Consider the following 15,059-nt stretch of genomic DNA (forward strand, 5'->3'; position numbering starts at 1 on the left):
TGCTGGGATCACATATGGTTTGCGCTGGTTTGTGTCCCAGCTGCTCCACTTCCATCCAGCTCCCTGCTTGTGACTTGGGAAAGCAATAGAGGATGACCCAATGTCTTGGGACTCTGCACCCATGTGGGAGACCCAGAAGAAGCTCCTGGCTTCCGATTGGCTCTGCTCCAGTCGTTGCAGCCACTTGGGGAGTGAACTAGCAGATGGAAGCTCTTTCTCTCTGTCTCTCCTTATCTCTGTAAATCTGCCTTTCCAATAAAAATAAATATAGATATATATGTATATATAAATAAAACTTCCTTGTAGTACATGCTGTAAAGATAGGCTTATTTATTTTGTCCTTTAGAAACCTCTTTGTCTTGAATGACTGTAATTAAATGATTGTATATTGTTTTAATGAAACAAATAGATTTGTAACACTCAAAGTCAGGCTTTTTGTTCAATAATGACCCTAGAGGACATTTTCAAAGACCATTTTATTACATTTGGAAAGTCTTTGTACTGATGACTACAGATGAGGATTTTTTTTTTTTTTAAGATTTATTCATTTGAAGGGCAGTGTTACAGAAAGATGGGTGAGCAGAGAGATTTATGTTTGTGCTAATTAATTCCACAAATGTCCACAATGGACCAAGCTGAAGTTGGAAGCCAGGAGCTTCGTCTTGGTCTCCTTCATGGGTACAGGGGCCCAAGAAGTTGGCCCATCTTCCACTGTCTCACCAGCTACATTAACAGGGAGCTGTAATAAAAGTGGAACAGCCCGGACTGGAACTGGTGCCCATGTGGCATACCAGCATTGTACGCAGCAGCTTTACATGCTATGCTACAATGCTGACCCCAGATATGAGCTTTTCTTTAAAAATATCCTTGACACTGGCAAAGATTGTAAAACAAATAATGCTCAGAAATTAAATTTTGTCCTCTCAAGACTTAGAATGTTTCCTGAACATAGTAAGAAATTATGTCATCTGTTTGTGGTGTTCTCAGTACTCCAGGATTGTTGGAGCAGCCATGCCCTGCCGATCGTAGTGCTGGAGAGTCCTTGCTTTCTGTAATTTATTCCACAAACTATGAGTGGAATGAACTGTTAATTTGCTGTTGAACTGTTAATTTGCTGTTGGTACTGTGTTGTACTTCTCGGTTGCTAGCTTCCTGAGAAATAGTTTGTCACTGGGTGTGTTATAGGTGAATGTGGCATGGTAAGAAAGTACCATTTAAAAAAAAATGTGGGTCCAGACAGCATATCATGGGCTTTCAGCTACCTCTGCACCTTCCATGGTGTGTGTCCATCCACAGAGACCTGTCATTACCTTTTATCACTAAAGCTGACTTTGTTTTACATGGTAAGATAGTGCTACCTTCTAGAAATAGTTTTGAAATGGATTTGTAATATTGAGAGTAAAATAGGAATACCTTACACTAGTTTTTAGTTTTTGCCTTTTTAAGACAAAGGTATTCTAATTTTAATTATGCTTCTGTATAGAATGAGCTGGAGTGCCAGTTACATAAGAAATATCCAAGCTTTTATGATATGGGCTAATATACACAAATGATGTCATGAGGCATAGCATGGTATAAAACTACAAAAAATAAGGAAAGCATGTCTTTCAACTTGAAAATTTGGTTCTTTTATGTGGACTGGACCAAGTGCTCAGTGTGACCCACCTGCTGACCTGATCGGTGCTCCAATGCCGGAGTCAAGGCTCAGTGACATCGGGGGTAATTAAATTGCCTCCCACTGGTAGCCTCAATTTTCATGCCAGTTGAAGGGCACATTTTCCTTCGGGCAGAAGTCAATGAGGCGAGTTAATGAGGATAGAAATGTTCCCCCTTCCATGTCAGGGCATCTTGTGGCAAGATGTTTGTTAAGCAGTTGTTGGGATTTTGTGTCCGTAAGTTTTATTAATAATGTGTTATGAAACTAAGTTTCATGTTTACCAATTTTGTACTATTTTTCAAGTATGTTGTAAAAAAAAGCTTTCTTTCCCTTGTTTTGTCTGCAAAAGAGGTAGCAGTTACATATCCTATTGAATTAACAGTAATTGTTAAAAGTTATCTAATTTTATGGAAACAAATTTTAAGTCAACTCAACTTGTCTATTACTTAATATTGGCTTATTGGTTATTTTTGTGTTTTGTAAATGTCTAATATAAAAAGAAATGTCTGTTGATTTTCAGAGTTCAAATGCAAGTGGTGGCAGTATTTACAGTTAGGAACTTCCTTGACATTTTCTTCCTGTGTTTGAATTCATCCAGAATCGTAGCTTGTATTTAGCTGTGATGTCCTGAAAGTGTTTCTTAGTATACACTAGTTTTCAGCCTTTCCGGAACTTGTATACACCTCACATTCTCTGAGAACTGAGTTGTTTTGTGCTTGAGTCATGTGGTTTTGGCAGGAACCTCCTAGAAGTGGTGTTGGAGTCTCCTCAGTGCGTCACATCAGGAAGTGCATGGTACACCTATTTGGACAGTACAGATTTCCGGTTTGACTGTGTGGTTTAGGTGACGCGTCAGGTCTTTTCTTGATACGATTGCTGTTTTTTCCCTTTGCGGCTCATCACTTTGTAGAAATGGCTTTTGAGACAGTATGTAGTTTTAGATGCACTGGTAATTATTGCTTTATTTGTTTATATTAGTTGACATAGTAATAGCTCCCTTTTTTCATTCCTTAAATATGTGTTCACTCATTTATATTATTAGGATAGACTTGAATTTTTTTTTTATTAATGTCATTTCTGGGTGCTTGGATCTCCTAGCTGGACAATGGCAACCCCTTCAGCTGGTCTTGTACTCTATTCAGGGCACTCCGAGTTCATCAGAGGCTTCCCCGCTGGCGGGAACACGGCGCCTCAGGCTGGCTTTGGCTTGCCCCTTGTCGACCCCGGATTGGCTGTTTGCGCATGAATGCTGTCTCCTCTCATTGGATAATGGGCTTTACAAGTTGACACGTGTTCGTTGGTACTGATTGCTTCTAGTTTCTCGCACTGTCCACAGCTGGGAAATACACGCACGCACACACGGTCTGCCAAGTATTCCTGTCTCCACACGTTCACCCTGGGCATCTATGAAAGACTGTATTCATGCATTTTGCTTTAGTGAAGAGTTTCTTCAGCTCTTTTGCTCATTTTTACTGCACTTGATCTTAGCCAAAAGGCTGAGAAGCCATTTTCGTTTTAAAAAATGAGCCGGGTTGCTTGTCTTGTGAAGTTGTGAGAGTTTCGCACCCTGGGATACTTCCTCCCGTTCTGTGTCTGCCTCCTTATCTTCCCACGATGTGTGGAAGGATTTGATTTTGATGAAGTCGGGAAACACCCATTTCCTTTCCCAGATTGTTTGTCCTATAGGAGCATCCCTCAGACTCGGTGTTCAGGTCACTTTTTCATTGCTATAAAATCCCCGAGGGGAACTTGTTGAGAAGGATAGATTTTACTTCCACCAGCTGTGTGGCGCTTCACAGTGGTGCGAGGGACAGGTGCGTCGTGTGGTCATTGGTGGATGCTGGCAGAGCATGCTTGGAGGAGTCATCGCTGATGGGAAGCACCTAGCACCGAACCTAGCCCCTGGTAAGACCCAGCACCCTTCCACCCAGCCCACTTTGCCGATGCACATCAGGTCCCCACCATGAACCCATCAGTGGTTACCATTTGACTCTGGGAATATCTCCTTGTGTCTGGAGAGCTGAACTTCTGTTCAGTCCATCACACTGCAGTAATGAAGATCTTCCTGTGTTAGCCTCTTTGTGGTTTATAATTTTAGTTTGGAGATTAAGTTTTATCGTCCATCTTGAATTAGCTTCCTAAAATGGTTATGATACTGCCTTTAATAACGTCCTCCCCATGCCCTGTAATATGGGCATCGAACTATTCCTGCACTGTTTAGTGAAAAATGTATTTTCTTTCTTATTAAATTGCTTTGATGCCTTGGTAAAAAAAAAAATGATGTGATCATATAAGTGTCTGTTTCTGGATTCTGTTTGGTTACATTTGTCGCCACTTTGGCTGCAACACTAAAACGACGAGGCACGCTCTTGAGGGTCCGGGAAAAGCCAGAACCGCAACTGGACCCCTCACTGCCAAAAGTGGCTGCGTTTAAATCCTTATGTCCGCTGCTCCTGTCCCCACTGGTCTAAGCTTTCCTCTGCCACTTTTGCCCATGCCGGTACGCCTTAGCTTTTCCACCCGAAGATCTTAACCCTTCTTCCCCTCTCTGCTGTCCCGTTCTTCCCGTTCTGTCTGTTGTTCTTTCCCCAGTCTTTCTCCTCATCGCCCCCCAGTCCTCTGTCGTCCGGCCGTCATCTGTCCTAGTCCGTCTGTCCTGTCCTGGCATCCGTTGTCCCTGCCTAGCTTTTACCGGCTACTTTTATATAGTTCTTCACCAATAACTTCTCGTGGGTCCACTTGGCGCTGATAGGCCAGTAGCAATGACATAATCGCAATGGGGGCATTAGCCTATCCCTGTGACTTCCTGTTTACCTGCTGGTGAGACCAACCCCACCTCCTGGCCCTGGGCCAGCCGCCATCTTAGCACAGCCCCTATCAATCCCGGAGCGGCTTCAGCACCCACTCACTCCCCACAACATCCATGTGTGAGATTATCTAAATGCCATCAACACACCATCTTCATTATTGTAGATTTGTAATATACTCTAAATATTATGACTTATTCTCCCTCCTAAGGTTGTTTGTACTGTTTAGGTCCTTGGGAAAGTTGTAGGAATGTCAGAATCACCAAGCCAGTATCTCCGCCTAAGGTTGGGGGAGAGCTGATAATTTAACAACATTATGCTTTCTGATCTGTGGACATGGTCTCACTTATTTTGTCCTTTATGTTCTCTCGGCAACATTTAGTTGCAGTTCATTTTTTAGTCTTTAGTTCCTTTAAAAAAAATTAACTGAGTATATTTTGTGTAGTTTCATTTTTATATCTTCAGTTCTATATCACTTCTATATCTTCAAATGTTGTGATTTCATTGTCAAATTATTTTATGCATATATATATGTGTGTGTATATATATATGTATATATATATATATATAACTCAATCACAGTCACTATAGTAAAGAGTCAGTTACTTTTATAGAGTCTTATTCTTCATGAAATGTAAGCTCTTGCTAAATTTGATCCAGAGTGCTGCTGGTTGCCGAGTAACTTTTCTATGTGAATAGCTGTGGCACCTGCAGATAGAGACGCTTCTTCCACTATCAGTGCGGTTTATTTCCTGGGTTGGTTTAAGTGCTGAACGAGCAACATGAGAGAGATGTGCTTGCTGGTAGCCTGCTCCCCGCCCGCCAGCAGCAGCCTTTGTTGAATTGCCGAGGTCTCGCCCAGACCTTGTTGGCTAAGAATCTCTCGTTGCCAGTAGGTGTTCAGCTTTGTGACAGGCTTCGCGTGGTTTCCTGTTCAACGTGAGGGCTTCCAAGAACTGATTGTTTTGGAAGTTAAACTGCCTCTGTCTGACTGGGATAAGCCTCATCTGTTCGGGATGCCTTCCTTTCTTTCCTGTTTTCGTAAGCAACTCACATAGGCTTGGCAGGATTCCGTTCTGGAACTCCTGATAGAATTCACAGTGAAATCACCTGGACCTAGGATTGTTTTGTAATGAAAGTTTGAATGATGGATCTGTTTAATCAATACAAAGGTATGACTGAATACTTAATAAATATAGAGACAATCATTTTGTTCAGCTTTGGTAACTTTCTCTTTCAAGGAATTTAAAAACATTTCATGTAAGTTATAGAATTTACTGGCCCAAAGTTGTTTGTGCTATTTATTCCTCTGCTGCTATTTAAATGTCTTTACTGTCCATATTTATTGTGGATTTATTTTATCTTTCATCCACAGTGATTTTGCTGGGATATAAAAGTGTTATAATTTTTTGGTAAATAGCTTTTGATGTTAAAATTTTTAGTTTAGATTTTTTTTTCTTTTTATTTGTAAGGCAGAGTAATAGAGGAGAAAAGATAGAGACAGAGAGAAAGAAAGAGAGAGAGAGAGAAATCTTCCATCTATAAGATCATTTCCCAGATGGCTACCACAGCTCAGGCTGGGCCAGGCCAAAGCCAGGAGCCAGGAACTCCATCTGGGTTTTCCATGTTGGTAGCAAGGGCCGAGGGACTCGGGCCATCTTCTGTCACTTTCCTTGGGTGCAGGGAGATGGGCTGGAACTGGAGCTCTGATGTGGAATGCCAGCTTCATCTGCTCTGTCCCGACACTAGCCCTTCTTTTATTTTATTTTTATTCTTTTATTCATTTGTACCCTTGATTGTTTTCCCCCTTGAGCTTTCCCCAACCAACCCCCATCTTCCCACTGTGCATTTGCCTGTTTCTTTATCTTGGGTTTCTTTGATTCCTTTCTAGCTCCTTTTTTTTTTTTTTTTAAAGATTTATTTATTTTCATTGGAACGATAGATGGCCACAATGGAGCTGAGCTGATCTGAAGCTAGGAGCCAGGAGTTTGTTCTGGGTCTCCCACGTGGGTGCAGGGTCCCAAGGCTTTGGGCCATTCTCTACTGGTTTCCCAGGCCACAAGCAGGGAGCTGGATGGGAAGTGGAACAGCCAAGACACCAACCAGCCCCCTTATGGGGTCCTGGTGCTTGCAAGAGGAGGATTTTAGCCAATAGTGCCATCTTGCCGGGCCCTTTTCTGGTTTCTTAAGGTGAAAACTTAGATACTAATTTCAGATTTTTCTTTTTCTAATGCAGGTTTTAAAATGTTGGCATCCCGTATATTCTGTTATACCTTTGCCAGTTCAAAATATTACTTCCTTTGATCTCTTCTTAGACCCTCGGATGATTTAGAAGTTTGTTCTGGCTGTTCTGGCTTTTTTTTTAAGATCTCATATTGCTGATGCTAACTCAGTTCTGAAGTGATCTTTGGGCTTTTGTCTTGGAATTAATTTTTACTCCTTTTGTGGCTTAGTGCGTATGCTGTGTTAAAGCCTCCCTGGGTGCTTGAAAAAGCACATCATTTAGGTCTAAGTGATCGGCAGTACTGTTTGTACCTTCTGTTGCTTCACTGTTTCTTGTTTGTTTGATCTGTTAGCAGTACTGCAGATGGGGTCCAGTATTGTGGCCTGACAGGTTAAGCTGCTGCCTGAGATGCCCTCATTCTAAGTGAGCTGCAATCTTCAAGTCCTGGCTTTCATCCTGTGTCCCTGGTGCTCTGTTTCTGACCCAGCTCCTGTTAATGCGCCTGGGGAAGCAGCTAATCCCCACTTAGAGCAATGGGGGTGGGACGGGGGTGGGTTTCATCCTGTGTCCCTGGTGCTCTGTTTCTGACCCAGCTCCTGTTAATGCTGGGCCCCTGCACCCCTGTGGGAGACCCAGATGGACCCAGATGGAGCTGCTGGGTCTTGGCCCAGTATTGTAGCCACTGGGGAAGTGAACCAGCAGATGGAATCAGTCTGCATTGTTCTCCCTGTCTCCCTTCTGTAGCTGCCTTTCGGATCAATAAATCTTAAAAAAAAACGCCAAAGGGGTATACTTTTGATGTATTGTTCAGCTATTCAGCCAGGCTTTGTTTCAGCTATTTGCAAGTTCTTTAATGAGGTGCTTCCTTATGTCTTTCTGACCCACCCAAGCCTTCTCCATTCTGAAATCGCCTTCCAAATCACCACGTGGTGCTGTTTTGATTGAAAAGCTTCCTGCTGACTTTCTTGTCATGCAGATTTGTTGGTGATGAACTTCCTCTGACTTGAAAATGCCTTTGACCCCTTTCCCTTTCAGAACTTTAGAGACCTTTAACTAGATTCTGTGGTGCTATCTATATAGAAGGACTTTTTTTTTTTCTGTAATTATGGTGATCTGTGTTGATAGTAATTCTTCATATATTTTCAGTCTACTCAACTCAGTGTATTTTTCACTTAAGATTATGTACTTGCAGTTCTAGAATTTTCCTTTTGTACAGTTTGCATCTTTCTGTTTAGAACATCAATCTCTTTATTTACATTTACTGTGATTATGTATTTCTTTAACAACATTTTTGTTGTCGACTCAAGTTCTTTTTTTTCATACTGAAATCCAATACTTTTAATTCCATCTTCCGTGAACACTTACATACATCAATGTACTTTTATTATTATTTTTTTTAACCTTTACAAAAAATTTTTTTTAATTACATTTGATTTTATAACACAGTTTCACAGGCTCTGGGATTCCCCCAACCTTTCCCCATACCCTCCCCCCATGGTGGATTCCTCCACCTTGTTGCAGTATTACAGTTCAAATCCAGTCATAATTCTTTCATAGCAAGCATGTACTTTGGATAGTGTTCAGCATCTTATTGTCCAGATAAATTCAACAGTTTCTTGGGGAGACCATCTCTGGTCTGAAGGCAGAGCTGGTAGAATATCATCCTGATCAATTAAAAGCCGCAACATAACATCAACAACTGTTTACAACATTATGGAGTTAAATGACATAGTACTGAGTGACCAATATGTTAGAAAATGCAAGTTCTTAACCACATCCTGTGATTACTTCATTGACCTTTCAATTTTAGTTTATACAAAATTGGCTGCTATACACCTTAAAATAGCTGTAAGGTACTATTCAGCTGTCTCGTGTCTGTTTTCATTTTAGTATTTAGCAGTTTATAGTGTTGAAGCATAATTTTTACTGAACTTGGCGTATTTTGGGATAGTCCATGTTGGCTTATAACTCTGACAAGGCATATGTCAACAGTTGAGGCGCTGAACAGTTTTAGGAGGGGTGAGAAATCTTCAATACCTTAGTGAGGAGTAACTTATGTTTGTGTCCTACCTAGTAAGGTATATGTAAGTCCAGGCTAACCCTTTCCTGTCTGGTACTAAGCTTTCCTTGTTGTTCTCTGTCTATCCAGTCCAATTTTTTTTGGTGGTGGGGTGGGTGCTTCAGGGCAACCCTGATGGTCATTGCAAGAGAGGGTGGCTATCCAAAGTTGGAACTAAGTAAGGCATAGAGAAAGCTCCTGTCCCAATTCCTGACGGAAGTGTACTGTTCTTCTGTTTCTGAGGACCGCTCAGGATTCCTGGCTGTTGTTCCGATGACATTAGCTCCTGTGTGGTAGGATTTGGGCTTCTTCCATCCCATATGAATGACCTCAGAGTTCTCGGCCTCCGAAGGCACTCCTGTTCCCCGTGATCTCCTTGGCAGTTGGGATGTAGTACTTGTTGCCTGTGATCCGGCTATGTTGGGGCCCCTTTAAAAAAAAAGATTCATTCATTCATTTTTATTTGAAAAATTTTACAGAACAAGAAGGGGAGACTGAGAGGCTTTTCATCTGCTGGTTCGCTCCCTAACTGGCCAGACCTAAGCTGATCCAAAGTCGGGAGTCAGGAGCTTCTTCCTGGTCTCTCATATGGGTGCTGGGGCCCAAGGATTTGGGCCATCTCTGCTGCTTTCCCAGGCCATTAGCAGAAAGCTGGACTTGAAGTGGAACAGCCAGGACTAGAACTGGCACCCGCATTCGATGCCAGTGCTCAAAGGCGGAGGATGAGCTTGTTGAACCACTGCGACAGTGCTGGAACCTGTTTTTCATTGTCTTTTATTTTACTTGTTAAGAAGTAAAAAAAAAAAAAGTATAGACTTTTCCCCACTGTGTACTGTGACACGGCCACTATCTCAGTAACATTCTGTGACACCAGGTGTGTGGGTTTTCCCCACATACTGATCAGGCAGTTCTCCAGCAAACTCTGTCGGAATGTCCTCACTCAGTTCATCCTTGGTCATAGCATCAGGTCCCTCAGGTGGAGAACTCAGCCCCACAGGCGTGGGCACCACGGCCGATGCAATTCTCAAACCCTGGCTTGTGTCTTGTGCTTCTGATAAATCATGGTTTCCACACCGCCTTGAGTTGGATTAAGTTGCCAGATCATCTCGCAGAACTCAGGAAAATGTTTCATTGATGCTTGCCCCACGTACTGTAAAGGACAGGAACAAGAGCTGTGTGTGTGGCAAGGGGCGTGCCCGGGCTCAATGCCATCTTTTCAGCTCTTCAGGAGCTCTCTGAGCGCCATCTCTTGGGCATTTTCTGGGGGTTTTTTTAGCTTGGCAGGAGTTTGGTGTGGGGCTGAAAGACAGTCTACTAACCCTGCCTTGGTGTTTGCAGCTGCCAGCCTCCTTGCTGGAGCTGTCCCAGAGTCCCCAGCCACCAGTCTTCTCCATAACATACAGAAACCCTTGTCCCCCAGGGCGTTCCAAGGACTTCAGGACTCGTGTGCCTGGGAACAAGAGGAAGCCGAACTACGTAGTTCACCCTATCCCCGTGGCTTCATTTTTCATATATTGCATCCTTTCTTTTTCATATATTGAATCTTTTTTTTTTTATATCCTGTAAATGGGCATGAAGACATTTTAGAGACCCAGTTCTGTTCTGTTCTTTTTACTTGTGGTCAAGTTTCAGACTCTGGCCTCCCCTCTGGCGGGTGGCAGCTGGAAGCACTGCTTCCATCCAGACCCTTTGCTCTCTGTGGATCTCTGTAGAAATCCCAAAGCTGGGTCACAGAGTGTCAGTCATAACTCTGGGGTGGTGGAAGAAGGCAGAGTTTTGTTTGTAATGTGTGGAGCAAGGAGTTCTACCATGTTGCTTAATTCCAGGGTTCCCCAAGAGTTAGGGGTGAAGACCCTTAGAGACCGAAGTTGCGGCCAAGGGGTATGTGTGCAGCCGGTGCTTGTGGCCTTCCTCTGAGTGCTTGGGGCTGATGGTCTCTCTGGGAAGTCTTAATGATGGACTGAAGGGCATCAGTCAGTCTGTGGGGTTAGTTATTTTGTGCCCTTGATCTAGAAGTCCCCTCATAAGTCCCTGAAGGTGATGTGGACACCAAGGGGTTCTCTCTCTGAGTTGGAAATGACCTTGTGAGTCCTGTCACTCTGGTGGGGCTGGCTATCCCACTCTCCATGCAGGGAGTTGAGTTGAGTCTGTGGAAAAGCTGGAAAGGGCACATTAGCCTAAGGGAGCAAGGACAGGAGAGTGGCCCAGTGGTAGTTAGCATCTGCACTCCAGGCTCTGATGTCTCAGGTTCAACCTTTATATTCCTGTTTAAACTTAACTATCTGAAGAATTTTTATTTTCAGTTTGTTTTAAGACGGCTTTGTTTATGTACCATGTAACCCATTCACTCCAAGCTGGGTGGTTAAGTGTACTTCTGAATATTCATGCACTCATGCGGTCATCAGCGTCACAGTTTTAGAGCTTGCACTGCCCAACTCATTGCCGCTCACTGCCGGCCTCCTTCCATTGCCGGCTCCGTCCCAGCTGGGCAGCCTGGGTGCTGCTTCCTGTCTCCACACTCGTGCCTGTTCCAGCATTTACATGGGAAAGTGAAAGCACCAACTTGCGCGAGCCTTCAGGAGACTGGCTTCTTCCAAATAGCTCAGTCTCTTCAGGGTGTACCTGTCTTGTGGCATCTGTCAGTACTTGGTAACTCCTCCAGTGCCAACTGACATTCCATTGTATGGTTCTGCCCTGTGACTAACCCATTCCGCAGCGGACCTCCGGGGGCAACGATTCTTCTTAGCTGTTACTCATCGTTCCTTGAAGATTCATGTACAGGCTTTTGTGAAGACATCTGTTTTCACTTCTCTTGGGTATATATACGCGATTACTTCTAAAGTTCATGGAAAATGGAATTAAAAATGTTTATCTTGTTGCAAAAATTTTTTGAAATACATTTGAGGGATGTTTAACAAGTTTATGAGAAGTATGCTTTTATAACAAAAAATATACATGGCTTTCAACATTTCTTTGGCCCCAAATAAACTTTTAATTCCATTTTTCCAGGAATCGTTTGAAGTCTTCCTTGTACTTAGCAGTCTAATTGGTGGATCGTGTAGTAACTAACTCTGTGTTCATCCTTTTAAGGCACTGACTGGCTGTTCTCCGGAGCAGTGGCTTCCCTTACATTCCCACCAGCTATGAGCAAGGTCCCATTGTCTCCATGCACTTGCCAACACGTCGTTATTTGCTTTTGCAGTATACAGCTTTACTAGTGGCTATGATGTGGCTTTTCATTGTGATTTTTATTTGCATTTCCCAGCTTGAGATTTGATAGCTTTTCATGTGTTTTTTTGTAAATGCTCCTTGGGGAAACTTGTGTTCAGATCTTGTATCTGTATTTAACTTGGGATCTTTGGGTTCTAATAAAGTCAGCATATATACTAGATACAGATCTCCCATCAGGATATGTGATGTGCAACAATTTTCTCCTTTTAGGCTGTGTTTTCACTTTCCAAATAGAAGGCTCTGAGGTATGATTTTTTAAAAAAATTTTGATTGATTTGAATGGCAGGGTTAGAGAGAGTTACAGAGAGGAAGAGAGAGATGAAGTGGGGTTGGAGGAAGAGAGAGAAAAAGAGAGATAGAGCTTTTTAAATCTACTGGTTCACTCTCCAAATGGCTGCATGAGCTGAGGTCTGGGCCAGGCTCAAGAGGAGCGCTGGACTCCATCTGGGTCCCCCATGTGGGTGCAGCGGCCCAGGTACCTGGGGCATCTTACGCAGTTTTCAAAAGAGCATTTGCAAGGAGTAGGACAGGAAGTGTAGCAGCACGGACTCAAACTGGTGTCCATTTGGGATGTTGGCATTGTGGGCTGTGCCTTAACCCACTGAACCATAGTTCCAGCCACTGAACTATTGTATCTAGTAAAAGTTTGCCCCACCTAAGTTCACCAAGATTTGCTCTTATGTTTTCTTCAGATAGTTCTCTAGCTTTAACTTCTCTGCCTAGGCCTGTCTTCCATTTAATTCTTGTAAGTGGTATAAGGAAGATGCTTGACTCCAGTCTTTTTCAGGCAAATATGGGTTTGTCCTTGCAATATCTGCAAAAAGATTACTTTTTCTCTGTTAAAAATGAGGTGTTTTTTTGGGTAATTAAATTAAATGACTTGTTTCTGAATTCAGTCCAATTCAGTGATCTATATATCCATCACCATAATTTTTGGTAAATAGCATTGTAGTACATTTTGAAATTGTGAGATGTGAATCCTCTAGCTTTTCGAAGGTTGTCCTGAATTTTTGGATCCTTTAAATTTCCATAGAGTTTTAGAAACAACTACCTCCTGTACAACAGCTAGGAGCTTGCACTGAATCTGTAAATCAACTTGGGAATGATTGTCGTGTTATTCATAATAGACCAGAATACCTTTCTATCCGTGTATTTCCGTTAATTAGGACTTGCTTAGTGTTTTCAGCACTGTTCTGTAATCTTCATAGTATAGGTTTTACACTTCATTTATAAGATTTAATCATGAGCATTTTATGTTTTTATGTATTCAGTTGTCTTTTTCATGATTTTTTTTTTTACATATCCGTATTAATCCCGGTTCTTTTTTTTGTCTCGTCTCCCCTGTTTATACCGTGTATTTTTAACCTCTGTCTTTTGTTGTTGTTGTCCTGTTTTAATTTCAGTGCTTTTTTGATGACACGAAGCATTCAGTCAGCATTTGACTTCTTTGTTGAGACACAGCTTGCTGATTTTGTGCCAGGTGCAGAGACAAAGCTGCTGAGGCTAGCCAGTTCCTTAGTGTCTTGTGTCCTCGCAGAGGAGACACAGATACAGCACCTTGAGTTTAATACAGTAAACCACAGAGTGGTGTGGCCGAGGCATCAGGGACTGTTACAGAGGGTAACTCAGGCTTGATTTCAGACATTGGTAAGGGTTTTAGTCAGGTCAGTAGCAAGAGGGTACATGGAGTCAGGGATAAAAGTGCTTGGCAGGTTTCTAAGAGGTGCATGGGCTTATGTGGTGCCAGTTGGGTGAGCATCATGGCCAAAGATGCTGTTACAAGTGTTTTGATGAATTAGTGGGCGCTGGAGACTACATGGCTGTCAGAAGATTCTTTCCAGAAAGCAGTGGTGCTGCTGATTAGATCTCGGGGCATGGGGAGCTGGTTGGCATTTATTAGGGGTGAATTGCAGTACTGAGTGACGAGGGGTCACGTCCATTGCCATGTCTAGGGTGGAGAGGTGAGGGTCGTCACTGGGAGAGCTGTGACATGAAGGTCCTTCAGAAAGTTCATGGATTCATTTGTTTGGGTACAAAATTGCTTTGAAATTCAGGCACAGCATTTCACAAGCCACATTCTCCAGAAAAGTTTTTGAGCCCTCCCCTTCCCCCCCCCCCGCCCCCATAGAATGGAGAGGAAGAGTTGAGTTTTGATTCAGACAGATTCTCTTTGCTTCAGGGAGATGCCAGGGGAACACACAGAGCTTGGGGTGACTTGGAGGCATCTCAGGTTTGTCCGATGAGCAGTGGTTGTTCTGGCTGGTTGGTTAGTTTGTGCTGAATGGTTTCCCTGGGCATGAATGAGTGAGTCATTGATGATGCGGCCTGTCTCTCGACCTTTCTCCCAGTGCCTGCCACCTTGCTGATAGCCCCATATTGGGTCTGTCTTGCTAGGCCAACCCTGACACTGGGGCATCTTGTTGGTCTCAGCTCAGGTATGGTCCAAGAAATATTCTAGTGGCCAACAAATACTCTAGTTTCTTGGGAAATCCTGAGGACAGCAGCCTCCCCCCCCCCCCCCCAATCCCCAGAAACCCAGTCCAACACAGCCGGGCCTTGCTGAGGCAGGTGAGCAGATGGTGGTGGGGAGACGGCATCTCCTGAGAACCAAGTGATTTTTGTTGTCATTGTGCAGACATGACAAAGCCTTCTGCGACTACAGCTGCTGTGACATCTGCAGATCCGTGTTGCAGGAGCAGTCCGTGGAAAGTCGTCTGGGCCTGTGTTTGAGCTTCTTTGTACAGTATAGCCCGGGACCGTTTCGCTTTCTCTCCTAGCATTTTCAGATTCTTTGTTTAACCTGATAGTTCCTGATGTTTGTTTCTGGACCATTGTTTTAGCTGTCAGTCTTCCATTATGACAGATTAAAAACGAAAAGGTAACTTATTTTTCCTCTTCTGCCTCTTCTGCTCTTTCCTCTGCCTCCCAGACCTGCATCTGTGCGTTCAGCCCTGTTGAAACCGCTGGCCAATTCCCAGAGAGTTAGGATGATAGAAATCTTGGTTCTTTCCACTTTTTTTGCATGTTTCCAGAACTCTTGTTCTTGGATTGATTTTTTGTTTTAAAGATTTGTTTATTTTA

The 15,059-nt window shown here is 43.1% G+C and overlaps 1 protein-coding gene across 2 annotated transcripts in view; it reads left to right on the forward strand.

Moving 5' to 3' along the window:
* EXOC2 (exocyst complex component 2) overlaps positions 1–15,059 on the forward strand; it is a 170,084-nt gene that overhangs the window by 28,106 nt on the left and 126,919 nt on the right. The window lies entirely within an intron of this gene.

The sequence above is a fragment of the Ochotona curzoniae genome, unplaced genomic scaffold, assembly GCF_017591425.1.
Source record: "Ochotona curzoniae isolate NIBS_2020 unplaced genomic scaffold, NIBS_Ocur_1.0 contig_4064, whole genome shotgun sequence".
Lineage (NCBI taxonomy): Eukaryota > Metazoa > Chordata > Mammalia > Lagomorpha > Ochotonidae > Ochotona > Ochotona curzoniae.